At 43.4% G+C, this 22,277-nt stretch overlaps 2 long non-coding RNA genes across 2 annotated transcripts in view; one reads left to right on the top strand and one right to left on the bottom strand.

Annotated features, from left to right (window-relative positions):
* The window catches only part of LOC137301530 (uncharacterized), a 63,949-nt gene that overhangs the window by 32,543 nt on the left and 9,129 nt on the right, over positions 1-22,277 (bottom strand). Inside the window, exon 2 of the long non-coding RNA XR_010958305.1 lies at positions 9,867-9,988. This is a non-coding gene — a long non-coding RNA (uncharacterized lncRNA). The remainder of the gene's footprint in view (positions 1-9,866; positions 9,989-22,277) is intronic.
* LOC137301531 (uncharacterized) lies at positions 6,154-21,474 on the top strand. Its single transcript, XR_010958306.1, has 6 exons — positions 6,154-6,217; positions 10,131-10,175; positions 13,604-13,675; positions 16,580-16,648; positions 19,124-19,153; positions 19,266-21,474. It is a non-coding gene; the product is annotated as an uncharacterized lncRNA (long non-coding RNA).

Consider the following 22,277-nt stretch of genomic DNA (forward strand, 5'->3'; position numbering starts at 1 on the left):
AAGGTCCACTTTTATTTTCCATTTTTATATATGGATGAGTCGGACTTGCATATAAGGAACTAATCTCAATTTGCTGATCGCACATAAATGGGGAGGGAGTTAGCAAACTGAGGAGGACTGTAAAAGATTTTGGGAAGACAGGTTAGTGGGATGGGTAAAGTGGTGGCAGATGCAATTTAAGGTGAATAAGTGTGAGGTAATACATTTGGGAGATGAAAAACAAGGAATGGGAGTCTACAAATTGAAAGAAGCTATAGGGTGTGGATGAACAGAGACCTAGGGGTTCAAATACATAATTCCCTGAATGGGCAAATGCAGGTAGATAAAGCCAATGGAATTTTGGGTTTTATAAATAGAGGCATTGAGTATAAGAATAAAGAAGTAATGATAAATCTATAGAAAACATTGGTCAGGCCATAGTTAACAGTACTGCATGCAGTCTTGGGTGCCCCATTATAGAAAGAATATTAAAGCCATTGAGTGTGTAGCATTGATTCACCAGGATTATGCCAGGGATAGGAAGCTATAGTTGAGAGACTTGAAGTACCGGAACAGAGAGGGCTAAATGGAGATTTAATAGAGGTTTTTAAAATATGTGAAGAGTTTTTGATAGTGAATAGGGAAAGGCTATTTATTCCAGTTGGGCCATCAGTGATGAAAGGTCATCAGTTAGTGAGGAAAAAGGTTAGGAGAATTTTCTTTACGTAGACGGCTAATGCAGCGAGGAATGCTTTGCCGCAGGGTATGACTGAGGCAGGGAAAATTGGATAAATATTTGAAGCAGATGAAGATTTGAGGCTAGAGGGAGGCAATGAAATTGGTTTGGATTGCTCTAGCAAAGAGCCACCACAAACACAATGGCCCAAAAAGTCTCCATCTGTTCTGTAAACTTCTATGTTCCATGGAATAGAATGAGGACAAATAGGCAGGTTCAATGTCATGGCCCAAGTCTTGAGTGTTAACTGTATCCATATGATTTATATCAATTGGTGTTAATTGTATTCAGGGGACTCTCATACCCATTTATATTAGAGCTTATCTAATGGGTGGACAGTGGGTAATGTGGATCTCTGTGAATAAAGACTTGGAAGCAACTGAAGACCAGGCTCTAGTATTCTATCCTTCACCACCGGGCTATCCAATTTATTACCACCGGGCTATTCAATTTATTACAATGAGGAGAGCTCAAATGGAAAATTCAGTGGAATTTTTAGAAACGCTAAAATCCAAATATGACTGAACTTGGGAAAGGGTAAGAATGAGGACTACCTTAAACACGTCATGCTGATTGAATAAAATTTACTTGTTTTTTGCCAGAGGAGCTAAATATGTGTAGCAAATGACTCTTTAAATTAACCGTTTTGCATACTTGCATTGGCCTACCTCACGGTCATGTGCCTGGCCCCAGTCTCAACAGTTAAAATTGGCCAACTTTCACAAACTGGGGAGGGGGTACTTAATTTGAAAAGGGCTTTTAACCTAAGATTCCTGTGTATAAATGTATTCAGGGTTAGGCATCACAGCGGTGTGTTGGAGCTTCAGTGCAATGTATCACAGCGATAGACTTGGGGCCCAGGATCCCCCACCCACAGAGTGTAATGCAATTCTCAATCTCCGCTACAGGGGACAGGTAACCTGAGGCCATGTGCTTACAGGGAGAAGGACAACCACTCTGCTCCCTAACCCTGAGAGTGGCTTGTTTTTTCCTACATCTCCCAGGAGCTGCTGACGTGTGTGCCTCCAGCTGGCAGTAATACTTTGGGCAGTAAGACTAGAGTATTCCAGGAGGTTTCATCACACCTCCAACCACCCTGATCCCACACTCAAGCCATTGGTTGCCTGATATCTCCATCCTCGCTTCCCACGCCAATTGGAAGGTAGACAAACTATTACCCAATTGGATGATTCTTGACTGGTCAAACGGCCTTTTTTCCCCATCTTAATATTTTTATGCATTTTGCGGCATGGTCACTCTTTCATAATAAACAAAAGCATGCAAAGAAAATGAAAAAAAAAACACATTTCTTTTTAATGCCCCTATAATTATTCTCCTGGGTTGCTCGCAGCAATGTCCTGGAGATTAATCTTTAATTCCTGGAGATGCCAGAACAATCCTATAGGGTTGGCAACCCCAAGTAAGACCCAATCTGTGAGGGATTCGACATTTAATTATCTGAATAATTGATTGTATTTACATATGCATGGCAGCCATTATTGTTCAGTTAAGATGACAGCCCTGTGTGGGTTTTATTTCTAGTTTTCCTAGGGATTTTTAGCATAAATGTTGAAGTTATAATTCCCAAACTTTCTTCACTTGTTTGGTGTTTTTTTTCTCTCTCCACAGTGGAACCTTGACAGGTGAGACATTTTGATTGGTGTCTAAGTGTCAAGTTACCAGTTCTGGTACATTGTGCTTGGTCTGTTGTATGCAGTGGTAAAATCAGCATCAATTACCCATGATTCTGTGTCTGTCAGCTGATTAATTGAAGGAGTTTGAATGGTTAAAACTTAACTTGTGCGACACAGTGGACACAGCAAGCTATAGACTTCTTAAATTAAAAGGAAATTGTTAACAAATTGGGAGTGAGAGTATAGTCTGACTTCATATTCATCACAGTAACGGAATGGCTTACTGACCATGTAAACAGTCAGTATCAAACTATCCCCTGTTAGAGTAGATGGTTATGAATGTTCCTAAGATGTTCAATTCCTCTAGTTTGTAAGCTTGCATGTGCATTTTGTGGCATGGTCACTCTTTCATATCCCAGCCCAGACCAACTTAAGTGCACGTATGTCCCTAGCTGGCATCCTAACTGCCCACTATCCAGTATAAGTATTAAGGCAAGGGTTTGGCATAAATAAAACTTTACTCGTTCTGTTCTTTTATATAAAGCAGGGCACCATGGAGGAAGACGAGGTTAACCAACAGGTGACCAGTTCAGTAAGTTTGATATTTTTTTCTGATATTTTTCTTTAATCAAAAACTTAGGTCACTGGTTACTATTGACTTTTAGGTTAACTTTCTTCTATTCCCCTGAAGCTACAAATACCTCCTGCTACATCACCCTCCTAGCAGCCCTGCTGGAGTGAAATTGTGACTCAGTGCGTAGTCTCCTACTCTAACTCCTTCCTCCTGTGGTTTACAGACCATTAAACCCAAGCTCCGGATCACCTTGTCACGACTTCTCGACTCATTGGGGTAGATTTTGACCTTGTGCGATAGTGTGAAACTGGTTTTACATCTCTCTAATTTTTATTTCCATTAATTTCAATGTTTTACACTTATTGAACAAAGTCAAAAACTACCCCATTGCGTTTTCTCTCCTAATCTTTTCAACCTTGCGGGTGCCCAGCACAATGGGCCTTTTCCTGGGTTTCTTGTGGGGTGGGGAAATTCAGGATTTCAGCAGCAGGAGAAAAATGGATATAGATCAATGCCCTGCAATTCCTTGGGCTGTGATCCTGGTGGTTATGGCCAATGGCAGCTCCAGTGCTGACACCACCAGAGGTAGTAGGTTCAGTGGGAGGGCACTTCTTTAGCACAGGGGAGTGGGTGGAAGGCAGGCAGATCTTCCCTTCACCCAACCACCACCTAACTCCAGCAATTGTAACATCACCTCCCCGACAAGTTTTGGAGAAGAAATTATTTTTAAGCTGTTTGAGGGCCCCATCCACTGGCTTGAAATCCACTGGTGAAGCCCACGTGGAACCTTACGAAGGTTGGCGTACCTCCATTCCCTCAGCAGATGCGCTGCCATTACAATGAGTGTAGATCGGGAATACAAACTCCTGGCTTAAGCAATCCCTACCCCCTGCTTGCCATATGCCTGGTATGGGGTGGGCGAAAGTTCTGCCCTTTGCGACTCGGTGAGGTGGCTCCCAGAAACAGTGCAGACCCGGTTATGCCGGGTCTTTGCCATTTCCCAGGGGTTCCGCTAGATTTACGGTGGAAGACCAGCAGAATCACCATGAAATTTCAGGGCACAGTTATTCAGCTTATTTGGTAAATAGTATGATTGAGAAATGCCCTTATGGTTGAGAAATGCTCTTGTGATTGAGTCTTTTTGTTATATATGGTACTGAGGCAGACTGATGAGGAAGGTCCCTGGTTCAATCCTGGTCTGTGCTGTCAGCTAATGGTGAAGGTATTGGCTTCAAAATACTCAGCAGGGAGCAGAAAATCGTCCAGAGCTCCTGTTCCTGATCTCTGTGCAGTGGCTCCTCCTGGAACTTTCTATGCGAACAGTGGGTTGAACTCAGCAGGGATGGCTCCAAGTCCAATAGCCTGTCTACGCGCTCTCAGTACAGGACTGCTTTTAAGCCGCAGAGCATCCCGTAGAATGAAGGGTTAAGTATACTGTGCAGATCGCAGGGGGCTCGGTCTGTTGCTGTGCCGATCACATTGGGAATTTCAGGCTTGCAAGGTCATATATTTATCTTTTATTCCACAGGAAAGTTCCTCTGATGAAGAAGAGGGGGCTCAGTCAAGGTATAACAATTGGATATTGAATACAGTTAACAGAATTTCCCATCCTCTCTGCTAGTTTATGTATGTTTTCAGTACAACTGCGTTGGGCCAGGTGGAAAATGGGATATGAACGTGCTCTGCCATGTCCCATATTTATGTTCCCCGATTTCACGCAGGCAGTGCCAGGCGGCATACCCTATGCCCACCCATGTATGGGCGGGTGCATTGTAAGCAAACTGGACGCCAAATATACCGTCTGTTTCCAAGACCGGCCACTGCTAAACTCTGCCCCACTACCCAGCCAGGCTCCCGGGGAAGCTCACCATCAATAGGTTAGTGACTCGGAGGTCAGAAGATCAGGTGAAGTCAGGAGCCCATCTTTATGAATGGGGAAACTCCAGCCAGCTCTTAATGCATGGTAATATATTACTGACAGCGTATTTATGGTAATATCTTAGTCGCTGAGTTGTGTATTATTTTCTCTCCTTAGTTTTATCTCTGGGACGCTGACTTTTTCTGTTCCCAGGCCAATGCAATATCCCAGCGGATTGGGCCACCAGCAGACTGGGAAAGAGAAACCATAAGTGAATTGGACTCTCTTTTTTCTTTCTCTCTTGCTCTCGCCCTCTTTTCCCCACTCCCACCTTCCTCCTCTGGCTCCTTAAGTGGCTTGCCTCCATTTGGTGCTTACTTGGCAAGGTTAGCTTTGAAAACTGCAGGAAAAATGAGATGTTTGATTTCACATGCTCCCACTGCACCAGCATATTCTGCCATTGTGACACCTGCCTGCATAATAATGCTAAAGATATAGGCCTGGAATTTCCTCAATGTGCTTTGCACCACTATTGTACCTTTTTTTTAAAAAGTGTTACATCTGAGGTTTGACACATGTATGTAAGTCAAACCATTTTTCCTTGTATGCTGCCTAGGAGCAAGATAGTGATGGTAGAAGGGCCTCTCTCAATGTGGGAGCAGTATTCAAATTTTGGATGGACTTGAGTTATAAAGAGCTTACAGCTGTTGAGGAGAAAAATTATGGCATAAAGGAGGAAATGAAGCAATAGAGATGTACAAGTTCTATTGAGATCAGAGGAGATAGTGAGAAAGATGGTATAGTTTCATACAGGAAGACAGAATGGAGGAATAACATTAGACAGATGAGTAGGTGCTAGCAGAGGAGAGAGTGCAACGGCAAAGTCGAATAGTGTCTGCGGCCAGCCTGGTTATGGTGACTAACTGATCACATCTAAATCCTTTTAAGATCTCCCAGGTTATGCTGTGTAGAGGCAGTGCGAAGATTTCGAAAAGCAGCGCAGGACAGCAGCCACTGAACTCCTTTAGCACTCGTGTGTACAACTTGGGACTGGTTGAAGGAAATGCTAAAGGAAACAGCATAACCTTGCAGCATTATAACAGAGTGGGAGGATGCAGGCTCGTGCTGATTTTATTAATTTTGGTAAAGATGTCAAGTGAAGGGAGGAATCAAATGGTTGCAGGATGCGAGGAACAGCAAGGAAAATTGGAAGACAAGTCAACCCATGATTCTGTGGCATAGCTCAACACTGATGTAGGCAGATCCCAGGCATAACTAAGTTATCACTTACGCCAAATCTACAAGTGACGCACAATTCTTTGGTCTTTATATTAGAACACCTGTTCCTTAACGAGGGCCTTTTCATTATTTTATAGGAGTCGAATTGAACAAGAAACTGTCTGTCACGACCTGGATGCCTCACCAATAACTATTGAGTAAGTATTGAACGAGTGCCACTTGCCTCTTTATCCCCTTACAATCCAAGATAATTTTACCATAGCAGGTGCCCATCACTGCATGTTTGGGAGGCCTAATCTTTAGCCAGCAGCCAAATTCAGTCCCTCTTTGGGATGAAGTGGTCCCCACTATTCAGACCGCTAGAATTGACCACGGTGAGTGCTGTTTCTTTTTGCACAAGGCCAACCTATTCCAATATTTCGTCCTTTTTAAGGAATTGCAGGGCCAAATATTCAAACTGATCTATCGCTTTAGTTTCGGCCCAGTGCATGGGTGGAAGGGTTTTGCCATTTGGTGATACTGTGAATGTGTTGCAGACTGAGTGGGATAAAAAAAAAATCATGTCACGCTGGCCTTCATAGTGTAACTACCATTAAACAATGTGTGCGGTGAGTCATTAACAAATGTAACTTGGATAAAGCTATACATGGCTGATTGGGTGATGCAGTACGTTAGCATTTTTTTGGGCCTGGTCTTGAATCTAGCTCAAACTGCTGAAAGTCTGCTGTTGGATGGTAACACCGCTAATCAAGAAAGGAGGGAGAGAGAAAATGGAACTACAGACCAGTTAGCCTGACATCAGTTGTCGGGAAAATGCTGGAATCCATTATTAAGGACGTGGCAACAGGGCACTTAGAAAATCATCATATGATTAGGCAGAGTCAACATGGTTTTATGAAAGGGAAATCATGTTTAACAAATTTATTAGAGTTCTTTGAAGATGTAACTAGCAGGGTAGATAAAGGGGAACCAGTGGATGTGGTATATTTGGATTTCCAAAAGGCATTCAATAAGGTGCCACATAAAAGGTTGTTACACAAGTTAACGACTCATAGGGTTGGGGGTAATATATTAGCATGGATAGAGGATTGGTTAACGGACAGAAAACGGAGAGTAGGGGTAAACAGGTCATTTTCAGGTTGGCAGGCGTAACTAGTGGGGTGCAGGAAGGATCAGTGCTTGGGCCTCATCTATTTACAATCTATTATATTAATGACTTGGATGAAGGGACCGAGTGTAATGTATCCAAGTTTGCTGACGATATAAAGCTAGGTGAGAAAGTAAGCTGTGAGGAGGACACAGAGTCTGCAAAGGGATATGGACAAGTTAAGTGAGTGGGCAAGGAGGGGCAGATGGAGTATAATGTGGGGAAATGTGAAGTTATTCACTTTGGTAGGAAGAATAGAAATGCAGAATATATTTTAAATGGTGAGAAACTATTAAATATTGGTGTTCAGAGAGATCTGGGTGTCCTCGTACAAGAAACACAGAAAGTTAGCGTGCAGGTACAACAAGCAATTAAGAAAGCAAATGGCATGTTGGCCTTTATTGCAAGGGGGTTGGAGTACAAGAGTAAGGAAATCTTGCTACAGTTGTACAGGGCTTAGGTGAGACCACACCTGGATTACTGTGCACAGTTTTGGTCTCCTTATCTAAGGAAGGATATACTTGCCTTAGAGATGGTCCAACGAAGGTTCACTAGACTGATTCCTGGGATGAGAGGGTTGCCCTATGATGGGAGATTGAATAAAATGGGCCTATACTCTCTGGAGTTTAGAAGAATGAGAGGTGATCTCATTGAAATATATAAGATTCTGAGGGAGCTTGTCAGGGTAGATGCCGAGAGGCTGTTTCCCCTGACTGGAGAACTAGGGGGCAAAGTTTCAGGATAAGGAGTCAGCCATTTAAGACTGAGATGAGGATGAATTTCTTTACTTAAAGAGTTGTGAATCTTTGGAATTCTCTACCCCAAAGGGCTGTGGATGCTGAGTCGTTGAGTATATTCAAGGCTGAGATAAATAGATTTTTAGATTCTAGGGGAAATCAAGGGATATGGGGATCGGGCGGGAAAGTGGAGTTGAGATCAAAGATTAGCCATAATCTTATTGAATGGCGGAGCAGGCTTGAGGGGCCATATGGCCTACTCCTGCTCCTATTTCTTATGTTCTTATGGTAAAAGCCCTACTTGAAATATGTCTGGGGCAGTGTCAACCCAATTCCCAGTGGGCATGAATCTACAACACAATACTGCCCATAATTGGACAGATTGGGGGTAATTTTGGCTTTGTAAAAATCAGGAGCGATGTAAAACGGCTGCCGATTCGCAATTGTCCGTTTCACATTATTGCATAAAGTCAAAATTAGCTCCCGTTAGCTTTAAATTGGAATCTCATTTAGAGAGACCTCGAGGATGGCTGGTGTGGAAACTGCTAGATGATCTTCTATGGTGAAGTTTAAAGGTTTCTGGGCCACTTTAGGGGAGTTTCTCTCTGCAGCTGCCGGTTCTGTACCAGACCTGTGAATTATCAACACACATCCTAGGTACAAAACATGGGAAAGTGTTCCATTTCTCTCCCTGGCCCAGAGTTTGACATTAACTGTAGTACTTCTACTACCACCCCAGCTGAAATCAGCTAACAACAGACAGTGGACCTTCCAGGTCTGTGTAGCCCAATAATACACCGTGTGGTGCCTTTACTACTGAGCTGTCAGTTGACCCCTGTTCAGGTCATTCCAGCCATCCGAGCTAATCCATTCAGAAAAAGTCAGTCATAGGAACAGGAGGAGGCCATTCAGCCCCCCGAGCCTGTTCCACCATCCAATTAGATCATGGCTGATCTGTATCTTAACTCCATTTACCTGCCTTTGCTCCATATTCTTTGAAACCCTTACCCAACAAAAATCTATCAATCTCAGTTTTGAACATTTTCAATTGACCCCCAGCCTCAACAGCTTTTTTGGGGGAGGGAGAGAGTTCCAGATTTCCACTACCCTTTGTGTGAAGAAGTGCTTCCTGAACAGCCTAGCTCTAATTTTAAAGTTATGCCCCCTTGTTCTGGACACCCCCACCAGAAGAAATAGTTTCTCTCTACCCTATGAAATCCTTTAGTCATCTTAAACACCTCAATTAGATCACCCCTTAATCTTCCACACTCAAGGGAATACAAGCCACATTTATGCTACCTGTCCTCATAATCTAACCCTTTTCGCCCCAGTATCATTCTGGTGAATCTATGCTGCACCCCCTCCAAGGCCAATATATCCTTCCAGAGGTGCGATGCCCAGAACTGAACGCAGTGCTCCAGATGCAGACTTACCAGAGCTTTATACAACTGTAGCATAATTTCCACCCTGTGTTCCAGCCCTCTTGAGATAAAGGCTAACATTCCATTAGCCTTTTTTAAAAAAAAAAATTTGTACCTGTCCACTAGCTGTTAGTGATTTCTGTATGCAGACCCCTAAATCTCTCTGCTCCTCTGCAGTTCCTAGCTGCTCACATTTAGAAAATACAATGACCTTTCTTTCTTAGGTCCAAAGCCACAGTTCCCCCATTGCTGCTACCATATCATCCAACTGTTGCTTAAAAAATTTCAGGGCATTTTGCCTCCACTACCCTATTCATAAGTCCATTCCACATCCTGATCCCTTCAAGTGAAGAAAAGCTTCTTAGATTTGCCTTCTGCAGTCTGAACTTGTACCCCTTTGTCCTACTATTATGTTTTTTTACTTTTATATAGAACCTCATCCTGTGTCTGAGATGTCTCAAAGCGCTTCATGTACAGAGAATCACTCTGAAACGCAGGGACTGTTTACAAAGCAGCATTACAGATTTAGTTTGTTATGTACCTGTACAAGATTCCCTCTCAAGTCACCTCCTTTCAAAGCTGAAAAGCCCAAGTTTCTCCAGCCTTTCCTTGTAACTCCGGCACTAGGGATCAGCCTCGTGGCGGTTGCAGAATCAGAATTCCCTGGTGATAAAGAATCCAAATCAGTCCGCTGTGGGTTTGTACTCGCGTGTTGTTAATATTAACAAACCAATGCAATTTAAGGCAATCATTTTAATGTACTGTTCAGGCCTTTGATGTCCTGTCCACTCTTTAATAATTACAGGAACAAGCTGCAACTGTTCATGATGGTGCTGAAGACCAGCCTCCGGTGAGTACAGAAACTGTGTCGGTCTGTATATGGGAAAATGGCATGGACACATACACTACATGCAATTAGACACATATATAATACACACAGTGGGAAACATCCAACCCCATTGGACCAAGACAGTGACGGAAAAGCGATATTTTCAGATAAAGTGAACATGGGCAGTTTCCTGCAGAAAATGATGGTATAAAATTCTGAAACAATATCATGCTGTACTGACTGAACTGATTAATCCTAGAGTGTAAGTATAGGTGTACCAGATAGAATAGCCATAGTAAGCTTTAAAAATATATATCCACATATTAGTACTTTATTTTGCAATGGCTATGCAAGGTCAGGCCTGGAGCTGTGGAGATATTATCTCATTCACCATCCATGAGAAGAGATTAAGAAATATAATAGGTCAATCAAGCAGACTGTCGGGAAGTAATACGGTATGAATAGGCTTGTGATGAATGTACTGGGTAGAGATAAGAGGAAGGTCATAACTGATACCCACAGTTTCTCATTAGTGAGTAAACAGATGTGATTGTGCAGTCTGGTTGAAGGGAGATTAACCAGATGTTTCAATGTTTCCTAGTCCTCGAATTTGTATTGGAGGTAAAAATATCCAATAATAACCCAATAAGGGCAATAGGCATATATGACAATATCCTATATAAACCCAACAAGGAGAACATACTTAACTACCTGATCAAGATCGTCCCAAGGCAGGGACTCATGGAGTAGTGGGTTAGAAACCTTTGAGACTGGAATTCAAATCCAACCCAAACTGATGGAACGAAAGTCTCCTCTGTCTGCCGGCCATCAAGAAAATTTTAACTTGGGCAATCTCTAATCCAGCCCACAGTACAAAATCACCCCGAATTAAATTAGCAATCTCACTCAGACCGCAGGTAGCTATTGTGGAAAATGGAAATATTGCATTAGTGTAGTAAAAGAGTGACTTGCATTTATAAGAGTACCTTTCACAACCTCAGGATATCCCAAAGCACTTTATAGCCAATGAAGTACTTTTGAAGTATAATTACAGCTGTAATGTAAGAAACGTGGCAGCACATTTGCACATAGCAAGGTCCCACAAACAGCAATGTGATAATGGCCAGATAATCTGTTTTAGTGATGTTGATTAAGGGATAAATATTGGCCAGGACAACGGGGAGAACTCCCCTGCTCTTCTTCGAAATAGTGCCGTGGGATCTTTTATGTCCACCTGAGAGGCAGATGGGACCTCGCTTTAACGTCTTATCCGAAAGACGGCACCTCCGACAGTGCAGCAATCCCTCATTACTGAACTAGAGTGTCAGCCTAGCATTATGTGCTGAAGTCTCTGGAGGTGAGACTAGAACCCACAACCTTCTGACTGAGGTGAGAGTGCTACCACTGAGCCACGGCTGACATCTAGTAGGGGGCACTCTTCTGCAGTTGGAGTTGAGGCACGTTGTTATGGCAAAGAACAGAGAACTTTGCTATGTGTATAGCCGTGCGATGTTTGATCCAAGGGTTGCCATACTATACTTGGCCTGGGAGGTTTTAATACTGATGATGGGTGCCCATAATGGGAAAAGTGTCCCGCTCCACAGCAGTGACGACCTTCACCTTGATGAGCATAAAATTCACAAAACAGAAATCATACAACAAATTATGTTTGTCACATTTCAGACCACACCATTCGTAAGTGCCATATTTTGCTACAGGTGCAGAACAATCTTTCAAAGCTAGTCATTACCTCCTATTGCCAAATAATTAAAAGGAAAGGACTCTCATTTATATGGCGCCTTTCGCAACCTCAGGATGTGCCTATGAGGAACAAGCTTCTAAGTGACCTTGGGATATGCCAAACTACAGCAATCAGTTCTTGTGGCCTGAAAGGTACAGGCAATTTAGACATTCCTCCACCTTAGCAGGATAATTAATACATTGTGTGCGACTTGGTATAACACCTCTGTCGTTCTAGAACGACAAACATCTGAGCTGCCATGAGCAATGCTGCGGAGAACTGTTGCTGTGTGCGTTCTCATTTCTTCTATATAAAATCTCTGTGTGGACCAGTGGTGATGCTGCAGCTGTCCTTGGATACTCTGCACCCAGCTCTTGAGAGGAAATATTGCATTAGTGTAGTAAAAGAAAGAGTGACTTGCATTTATAGAGCAGCTTTCACAATCTCAGGTCGTCCAAAGCACTTTATAGCCAGTGAAGTACTTTTGAAGTGTAATTACTGCTGTAATATAAGAAATGCGGCAGCCAATTTGCAAACAGCATGGTCTCACAAACAGCAATATGATAATGACCAGATAACCTGTTTTAGTGATGTTGGTTGACGGGGATAATTTTCAACTTCGCCGCCTGCACAGTAATGTGGCTGATCACCCGCCTGTCGTAGAACCTGCCTGATCTACAACCCATTAATCTAAACGGACGGGTTCTATAACAGATGGAAGATCTGCCACATTACCACCCAGGCACCGGAGTTAAAAATTACCCCCAGTGATTTCAGAAGCACATGAGTGGATCTAAAATGTCAGCCATGGCTCAGTGGTAGCTCTCTCACCTCTGAGTCAGAAAGTCATTGGTTCAAAGTCCCGCTCCAAAGATTTGAGCACATAATCCAGGCTGACACTCCAGTGCAGTGCTGAGAGATTGCAACACTGTAAGAGGTGCCGTCTTTTGGATGAGATGTTAAACTGAAGTCCCGTCTGCCCTCACAGGTGGACGTAAAAGATCCCACGGCACTATTTCAAAGAGGAGCAGGGGAGTTCTCCCCATTGTCCTGGCCAATATTTAGCCCTCAAACAACATTACTAAAACAGATTATCTGGTCATTGTGCTTGTGGGACCTTGCTGTGTGCAAATTGGCTGCCGCATTTGGACACTGAGAATCAAGGCATAGGGCAGGAAAGTGGAGTTGAGGTAGAAGCTCAGCCATGACCTGATTGAATGGGGCAGGCTCGAGGGGTCATATGGCCTACTCCTGCTCCTATTTCTTATGTTCTTATGTTTCCTTACATTACAACAGCGATTACACTCCAATAAGTACTTAATTAGCTGTCTGGTGCTTTGAAACGTCCTGAGGTTGTGAAAGGTACTATATAAATTCAAGTCTTTCTTTCTTTAAAAGTGGCTGAAAATAGCCACTTGCCTTCCACTTAATGTAGGCAGTCGTTCCTCTCCAACACCATGGTCACCGTTCTGTCATTGGCCACTGTGAAGGACCAACACCTGTCCAATTCAGTGAAAAAATCTTATTTGATACCAGAACGTAAGTTCAGCCAGTCTGCACCTGTGCTTAGGCTTGTACTCTAACTCGTACAAATATTGGTTATTGATTTTCCTTGGTAATTATTCACAAAAATCTCTTTGTTTTGAAGCGTTGTTGAGTAATAACCCCACCAAGGTGTCTAATGAGTATTGGTTGGATCTTTTGGCAGTCTTTGCAATGGGACTGATTCTGAGTTGGAACCTAACCAAGATATCGGCCGAAATGCGAACCAATCCCAGCGGTAAGCATCGTACATTACCAACTAAGGATGGACCTGCCTCCCTCCAGCTGAGTGTGTGTGTGTGCGACATGTGTGTTCGATCATATAGCACAGAATGAGGACATTTGGCCCATCGTGCCTGTGCCGGCTCTTTGAAAGAGCTATCCAATTAGTCCCACTCCCCTGCTCTTTCCCCATAGCCCAGCAAATATTTCCTTTTCAAATCTATTTCCAATTCCCTTTTGAAAGTTACTATTTAATCTGAATCTGCTTCCATCGCCCTTTCAGGCAATGAATTCCCTGTCATAATAACTCATTGCGTTTAAAAAAAAATTCTCCTCGTCTCCCCTAAACTATTTACAAAAATCTTTGTTTTGAAGCAGAAGTTTACGGTTCTTTTGCCAACTATATTAAATCTGTCTCCTCTGGTTACCAACTTCCTGTCTGTGGAAACAGTTTCTCCTTATTTACTCTATCAAAACTCCTCATAATTTTGAACACTTCTATTAAACCTCCCCTTAGCTCCTCTGCTTGGAGAACAATCCCAGTTACTCTAATCTCGCCACATAACTGAAGTCCCTCAACCCTGGTATCATTACATAAGAACATAAGAAATAGGAGCAGGAGTAGGCCAATCGGCCCCTCGAGCCTGCTCCGCCATTCAATAAGATCATGGCTGATCTGATCCTAACCTCAAATCTAAATTCATGTCCAATTTCCTGCCCGCTCCCCGTAACCCCTAATTCCCTTTACTGCTAGGAAACTGTCGATTTCTGTTTTAAATTTATTTAATGATGTAGCTTCCACAGCTTCCTGGGGCAGCAAATTCCACAGACCTACTACCCTCTGAGTGAAGAAGTTTCTCCTCATCTCAGTTTTGAAAGAGCAGCCCCTTATTCTAAGATTATGCCCCCAAGTTCTAGTTTCACCCATCCTTGGGAACATCCTTACCGCATCCACCCGATCAAGCACCTTCACAATCTTATATATTTCAATAAGATCGCCTCTCATTCTTCTGAACTCCAATGAGTAGAGTCCCAATCTACTCAACCTCTCCTCATAAGTCCGCCCCCTCGTCCCTGGGATTAACCGAGTGAACCTTCTTTGTACTGCCTCGAGAGCAAATATGTATTTTCTTAAGTATGGACACCAAAACTGTATGCAGTATTCCAGGTGCGGTCTCACCAATACCTTATATAACTGCAGCAATACCTCCCTGTTTTTATATTCTATCCCTCGAGCAATAAAAGCCAACATTCCGTTGGCCTTCTTGATCACCTGCTGCACCTGCATACTAACTTTTTGATTTTATTGCACTAGGACCCCCAGATCCCTATGAACTGCAGTACTTTCCAGTTTCTCGCCATTAAGATAATAACTTGCTCTCTGATTTTTCCTGCCAAAGTGCATAACCTCACATTTTCCAATATTGTATTGCATCTGCCAAATCTCCGCCCACTCACCCAGCCTGTCTATATCCCCCTGTAGGTTTTTTATGTCCTCCTCGCTCTCCACTTTCCCTCCCATCTTTGTATCATCTGCAAACTTTGATATGTTACACTCGGTCCCCTCCTCCAAATCGTTAATATGGATTGTAAAGAGTTGGGGACCCAGCACCGACCCCTGCGGAACACCACTGGCTACTGGTTGCCAGTCCGAGAATGAACCATTTATCCCAACTCTCTGCTTCCTGTTAGATAACCAATCCTCCACCCATGCCAGAATATTACCCCCAATCCAATGATTCTTTATCTTGAGCACTAATCTTTTATGTGGCACCTTGTCGAATGCCTTCTGGAAGTCTAAATACACTACGTCCACTGGTTCCCCTTTATCCACCCTGTATGTTATGTCCTCAAAGAACTCAAGCAAATTTGTCAGACATGACTTCCCCTTCGTAAAGCCATGCTGACTTTGTCCTATTAAATTATGTTTATCCAAATGTTCTGTTACTGTCTCCTTAATAATAGACTCCAAAATTTTACCCACCATTCTGGTAAACCTCCTCTGAACCCTCTCCAGAGATTGTGATTGTGCTGATCTGTCTCGCTATATGTGTTCATGTTTCTGTGTCTGTTTTCTAACTGTGCTTGTCTGGGTGTCCATGTTTCTAGGAGTGTGTGTTTTCTTTGTGAAACTAATAGATGGGTATTGTTGTGTGCAGGAGTGCCCTTAAGCAACTACATAGGCTGAATCTGAGACCACTCTGCTGTCAGGAATATAACGTTATTTACCTGAATTGTATGAGCTTCCTGAAGTGGTTCTGCTCCTGGTTATAGTATTGGCCAGTTTCTAAAACACATAAGAACCGTGGTGGGAGGGTGGGGGGCGCGGGCAAGAGATGAGGGGGGAGAAAGTTTACGCACGAGTTATGATCTGGAATGCACTGTTTGAAAGGGTGGTGGAAACAGATTCAATAGTAACTTTTAAAAGGGAATTGGATAAACACTTGAAAAGGAAAAATTTGCAGGGCTATGGGGAAAAAGCAGAGGAGTGGGACTAATTGGATAGCTCTTTCAAAGAGGCGGCACATGCACAAATGCCCTCTTCTGGGCTGTAAGATTCTATGAAAATCAATTGAGAGTCAGCACAATAATTCTAAGTGCACTTTAACAAGTGTAAACAGTACATGCTCGGCTGTTTTAAAGTCACTAGTGACCCTGGGCAGTTGGCTCTAGGGCCAAGTTAAAACGTCCTCCCACCCAATGTGCCGAAATCCCTGCTCCCCCGCCCCCCCCAACCCCGATCGGAAATCCCAGGGTCGGGGTAATTTAACTATCGGGTGAGCATCTGCACCATTTCTCATGCAACTGGGTTTGGGAATGGGCCTGATGGGTCATAGGGGTCCTTTCTCATTCTGTACTTGTGTTGTTAAGATGCAGCTTCTGATCATGGTGACTAGGTTGTGCCTCTTATCCTTTGCAGCCCACTGGAGACTGACATCCCTGATGGGGGAGTTGAGCGTCCTCCGCAGATCAATGAGCAGCAGAGAAGGTACAAAAACACCCGCAGTACTGTAGTGGGCAGGTATGGTAATGTATGGTTATCGTACTGGATTAGAGACCCAGAGGTTGAGTTCAAATTCCATGTGGCTACTTATTAAGATTTTATTTTTAAAATAAGCTGATTTGTGGGAAAGCTTCCATAGAAATCTAATTGCTTCACTAATGCCTTTCATGGATGGGAACCTACCACCCCTATCTGGTCTGGCCTACATCTGACTCTAGTCCACACTATGACTCTATTGCCCTCTGTAGTGACCTAGCAAGCCACTCAGTTGTAAAACAATTGTTAAGAAGGCAGCTCCCAGAACAAGTATTAAAAGAAAACCTCTCTCAATGCTCCCAATTGACTTTCCAGGTGCAAATTGGTAAATATCTGGAGCAGGAACACCTTGAAACGCATGTTCTGAGTGCACCTGCCCCATAGGCCTGCAGGCAGGCTGCCAATCTTGCAGGAGGAAAGATGCGGAGAGTGAAACTCCCCTTCCTCAACCCAATGGACCGTTGTTCTCCTGTTTCTTTATTGTTTATCAAAATACTGCAGATGCTGGAGATCTGAAATATAAACAGAAAATGCTGGAAAAGCTCAGCAAGTGAGGCAGTATCTGTTGAGAAAGAAACAGAGTTAAAGTTTCAGGTCGAAGACCTTTCGTCAGAACTGGAAGATGTTAAAGTTTTTGAGCAAGTACAGAGCCGGGGAAAGTGAGGGAGGGAGAAGGGGAGGACAGAACAGAAGGGCAGGTCTGTGATAGAGCAGAAGGCAGGAGTGATTAAATGACAAAAGGGATGATGGTGCAAGGCAAGGAAAGTGGTAATGGGACAGGTTAAGAAACAAAAGATGGGTCTAGAGGAGCTGTAAATGGCAACAGCAGAACCATTACCAGCACTTGCTGTCCGAAAAAATGGGAGCAGTGGTTATGATCTGAGGTTATTGAAATCAATGTTGAGTCCGTAACGTTGTAAAGAGCCTAAATGAAAGATGAGGTGCTGTTCCTCGAGCTTACGTTGAGCTTCATCGGAACAGTGTAAGAGGCCGAGGTCAGAGTGGGAGAGGGACGGGGAATTAAAATGGCAAGCGACCAGAAGGTCAGGGTCACGCTTGCGGACAGAGCAGTTCAGCAAACCTATTTCCCGCACTTCTGCCCACACCCCTTCCCTTCCCTCCCAGAACGATGATGGGGTCCCCCTTGTCCTCAACTTCCACCCCAATAGCCTCCACATTCAACATATCATCCTCCACCACCTCGAGCGATCCCATCACATCTTCCACTCCCCTCCCCTTTCAGCATTCCGAAGGGACCGCTCCCTCCATGTCATCCTGGTTCACTCTTTCATCACCCCCAACACCCACTCTCCTCCCCACGGCACCTTCCCATACGAGCGCAGGAGATGCAGCACCTACCCCTTCAGCTCCTCCTTTCCCACCGTCCAGGCCCTCAAACGCTCCTTCCAGGTGAAACAGCGATTTACTTGTACCTTTTTCAATTTAGTATATTGTATTCGCTGCTCACATTGCAGTCCCCTCTACATTGGGGAGACCAAACGCAGATTGGATGATCGCTTTGCTGAACATCTTCGCTCTGTCCACAAGCGTGACCCTGACCTGGTCGCTTGCCATTTTAATTCCCTGTCCCGCTCCCATTCTGATCTCTCTCCTTGCCTTGCACCATCATCCCTTTTGTCATTTAATCACTCCTGCCTTCTACCCTACCACAGAACTTCCCTTTTGTTCTTTGCTTCCCCCCCCCCCCCCCTTCTCTGGCTCTGTACTTGTTTAAAAACTTTAACCCTTTCACATCTTCCCGTTCTGAGGAAAGGTCTTCGACCTGAAACGTTAACTCTGTTTCTTTCTCCACAGAAGCTGCCAGACTCGCTGAGCTTTTCCAGCATTTTTTGTTTTTATTTCTTTATTGTTCATGTTTGCTTCATTCCATTTGGGTTGATCTTCAGACCTGCAATTGAGTGTTTAATGCAGGCAGCTCATTAGGAAGGGCCACCGCATTGGATTTGAATTTTGAAACATTTGGGACAGGAAATCACTTATTTTTGAGGGGTTATTCAATCAGGAGACTGGTCTGAACAAGTTGTGTGCGTGCGTGGGTCGAATGAGCTTTCTTACTTGCATCATTTGTACTGGCTTTGGCTGAACAGTTCACGGGGTGGGGGGGGGGGGGGGTAGTTGTGCCTCTTCTGCTGCATAGTGTTCCACGCGCCCTTCCCTCCTCCCTGCAACCTCCTTGTGCTGGTGTCCTACTCTAACGCAGTCTATTCAAGGATCTCAAAACTGTCAATCCCTCACTCTTCCCCTTACAAGTTTCGGGGTTTTAAAACTAACTGATATATATACTGATAAGTTGACCTGACTTTACAGATATTAACCAACCTGCTGTGTACTTCCAGCAAATTCTGTTCTTATTTTTGATAAATTCAACTTGTCTGAAACTAATATTTTCTTTTTGTTTCTTAGATTTTTGCAAGAGCGCAGTCAAAGAGTTTGGTACGTTGATAAAAAATATTATATACTGTACATGTTCTTTTTTTTAAAAAAAAGTACAGAAGTAAAAGTACTGTTGTAGATGGTGAACATTTCCCATATTCTGTATTCCTAGGTGTGAGCCAAAGTACTAGATGGAGGGATGAATATGGGGGCTCATACAGGCCGATGGACGTACAGTAGAACCAACATCAGCAACGGCTCTGCAGCTAAAGCCCAACATTATCAACCTATAAACGGCACGTGTCCCGACACATCGATTGACATGATTCAGCATTCAGCCACCCCATAACATAACATCCATTGTAACACTGGTAATTATAATTATTGTACATTTCCACCATTGTAATTTTTATAAGCCATTGTCTTCGGTTCCCGCCATAAACTCCGTATCCTCCTCCCTGGCCACTGTCTCAGGCTGAACCAGTCTGTTAGCAACCTTCGCTTCCGATTTGACCCTGAGCTGAGCTTCTGACCCCCATATCCTTTCCATCACAAAGGCCACCTACTTCCACCTCCGTAATATCGCCTGTCTCCCGCCCCTGCCTCAGCCCATCTGCTGCTGAAGCCCTCATCCACATCTTTGTTACCTCCAGACTTGACTATTCTAATGCTGCCCTGGCCAGCCTCACATCTTTCACCCTCCATAAACTTAAGCTCATCTAAAACTCTGCTGTCCGTATCCTAACTCGCACCAGGTTCTGTTCATCCACCACCCCTATGCTCGAATTTAAAATTCTCATCCTCGTGTTCAAATCTCTCCATGGCTTTGCCCCTCTCTATCTCTATCTCTAACCTTCTCCAGGCCTACAACCCTCCGAGAACTCTGCGTTCCTCCAACTCTGGCCGCTTGTGCATCCCCCCACTTCCTTCGATCCACCATTGGCAACCGTGCTTTTGGTCGTCTAGGCCCTAAGCTCTGGAATTCCCCCCCCCAAACTTCTTTGCCTCTCTCTCTTCCTTTTAAGGCGCTGCTTAAAATCTACCTCTTTGACCAAGCTTTTGATCACCTGTCCTAATATCTCTTTTGTGGCTCGGGGACCAGTTTTGTTTGATTATGCTCCTGTGAAGCGCCTTGGGACGTTTTACTATGTTGAAGGCACTATATAAATGTAAGTTGTTGATATTGTTAAAGTCTTAGATTGAGGCATTTCAAAAGGCTAATTATCGGACTCTGTTCGGGGACTGTGTAATCATTTCCCCCACTCTGACCATTCCAATCTCTGGCAACATTAGATCTTGCCTCAGATTTCTTGGGATAACAAGATATATATTGGCTAAGACACCAGCAGTAAGTGATTGGACATGGCTCGACATGTCGGAGTAAATGAGAACATTTCTATACGTAGAGTGAGCTGCTGCCTGAGGTACTGCATTACAAAGGGAGTGATGAAGCTGGTTATTGAGTGAACCTGAACAACAACAAACCAGCTGCCCTTAAAATTTAACATAATAAATGGAACTTATCAGATTAACAGGGAGATGCATTTAATGATAAAGATCGGGGCCATAAATATAAATAAAACGGGTTACAATTAACAGCTTCATATTTATGTTCATTGGTATGTGGGACAGGCTGATATCCAGTACAGTGAGTTCTGGCTCAGTGTTAATGGGTAAAACGACTGATGATCAGTGGGAAATGTTTAAAGAAACATTTAACGAGATACAGAACCGGTTTATATCCCTGAGGGGCAAGAACTCTACTTGCCAAAAAAAACAGCCATGGACAACTAAAGAGGTAAGGGACAGTATAAGACATAAGGAAAGGGCATACAAGAGGCAAAAAATGGCAGAGATCCTGGTGAATGGGAAAGATACAAAGATCAACAAAGGGTCACAAAACAGATAGTAAGAGCTACAAAAAGAGAGTATGAAAAGAAACTTGCAAGGGATATCAAAACCAATACGAAGAACTTTTATAGTTACATTAGGAAAAAGAGGGTGGTCAGGAGCAGTGTTGGCCCATTAAAAACTGAAAGTGGGGATATTGTCATTGACAATGGGGAAACAGCGGACGTGTTAACGCAAAGTAATTGTTCAGTATTTACAGCAGAAAAAGAGGATAGCATGCCAGAAATCCCAAGAAAACTAATATTGAATCGGGGACAGGGACTCAATAAAATTAACATAAGTAAAGCAACAGTAATGAAGAAAATAATAGCACTAAAGAGTGACAAATCCCCAGGACCAGATGGTTTCCATCCCAGGGTTTTAAAGGAAGTAGGTGAGCACATTGCAGATGCCCTAACTATAATGTTTCAAAGTTCTCTAGATTGGAAAATTACACATGTCACTCTGCTTTTTAAGAAAGGAGAGAGGGAAACCGGGGAATTATAGACCAGTTAGCCCAACATCTGTTGGGGGGGTGGGGAGGTGGGGGGAAATGCCGGCATCTATAATTAAGGATAGGGTGACTGAACACCTCGAGAATTTTCAGTTAATCAGAGAGAGCCAGCATGGATTTGTGAAAGGTAGGTCGTGCCTGACAAACCTGATTGAATTTTTTGAAGAGGTGACTAAAGTAGTGGACAGGGGAATGTCAATGGAAGTTATTTATACGGACTTCCAGAAGGCATTTGACAAGATCCTACATAAGAGACTGTTAGCTAAGATAGAAGCCCATGAATCAAGGGAAAAGTACGGACTTGGTTAGGAAATTGGCTGAGCGAAAGGCGACAGAGTAGGGATAATGGGTAAGTACTCACATTGGCAGGATGTGACTAGTGGAGTCCCGCAGGGATCTGTCTTGGGGCCTCAATTATTCACAGTATTCATTAACGACTTAGACGAAGGCATAGAAAGTCTCATATCTAAGTTTGCCAATGACACAAAGATCGGTGGCATTGTAAGCAGTGTAGATGAAAACATAAAATTACAAAGTGATATTAATAGATTAGGTGAATGGGCAAAACTGTGGCAAATGGAATTCAGTGTAGACAAATGTGAGGTCATCCACTTTGGATCAAAAAAGGATAGAACAAGGTACTTTCTTAATGGTGAAAACTTTGGATCAAAAAAGGATAGAACAGGGTACTTTCTTAATGGTGAAAAGTTTGGATCAAAAAAGGATAGAACAGGGTACTTTCTTAATGGTGAAAAGTTAAAAACAGTGGATGTCCAAAGG

This window comes from Heptranchias perlo, chromosome 33 (assembly GCF_035084215.1).
Source record: "Heptranchias perlo isolate sHepPer1 chromosome 33, sHepPer1.hap1, whole genome shotgun sequence".
Taxonomy (NCBI): domain Eukaryota; kingdom Metazoa; phylum Chordata; class Chondrichthyes; order Hexanchiformes; family Hexanchidae; genus Heptranchias; species Heptranchias perlo.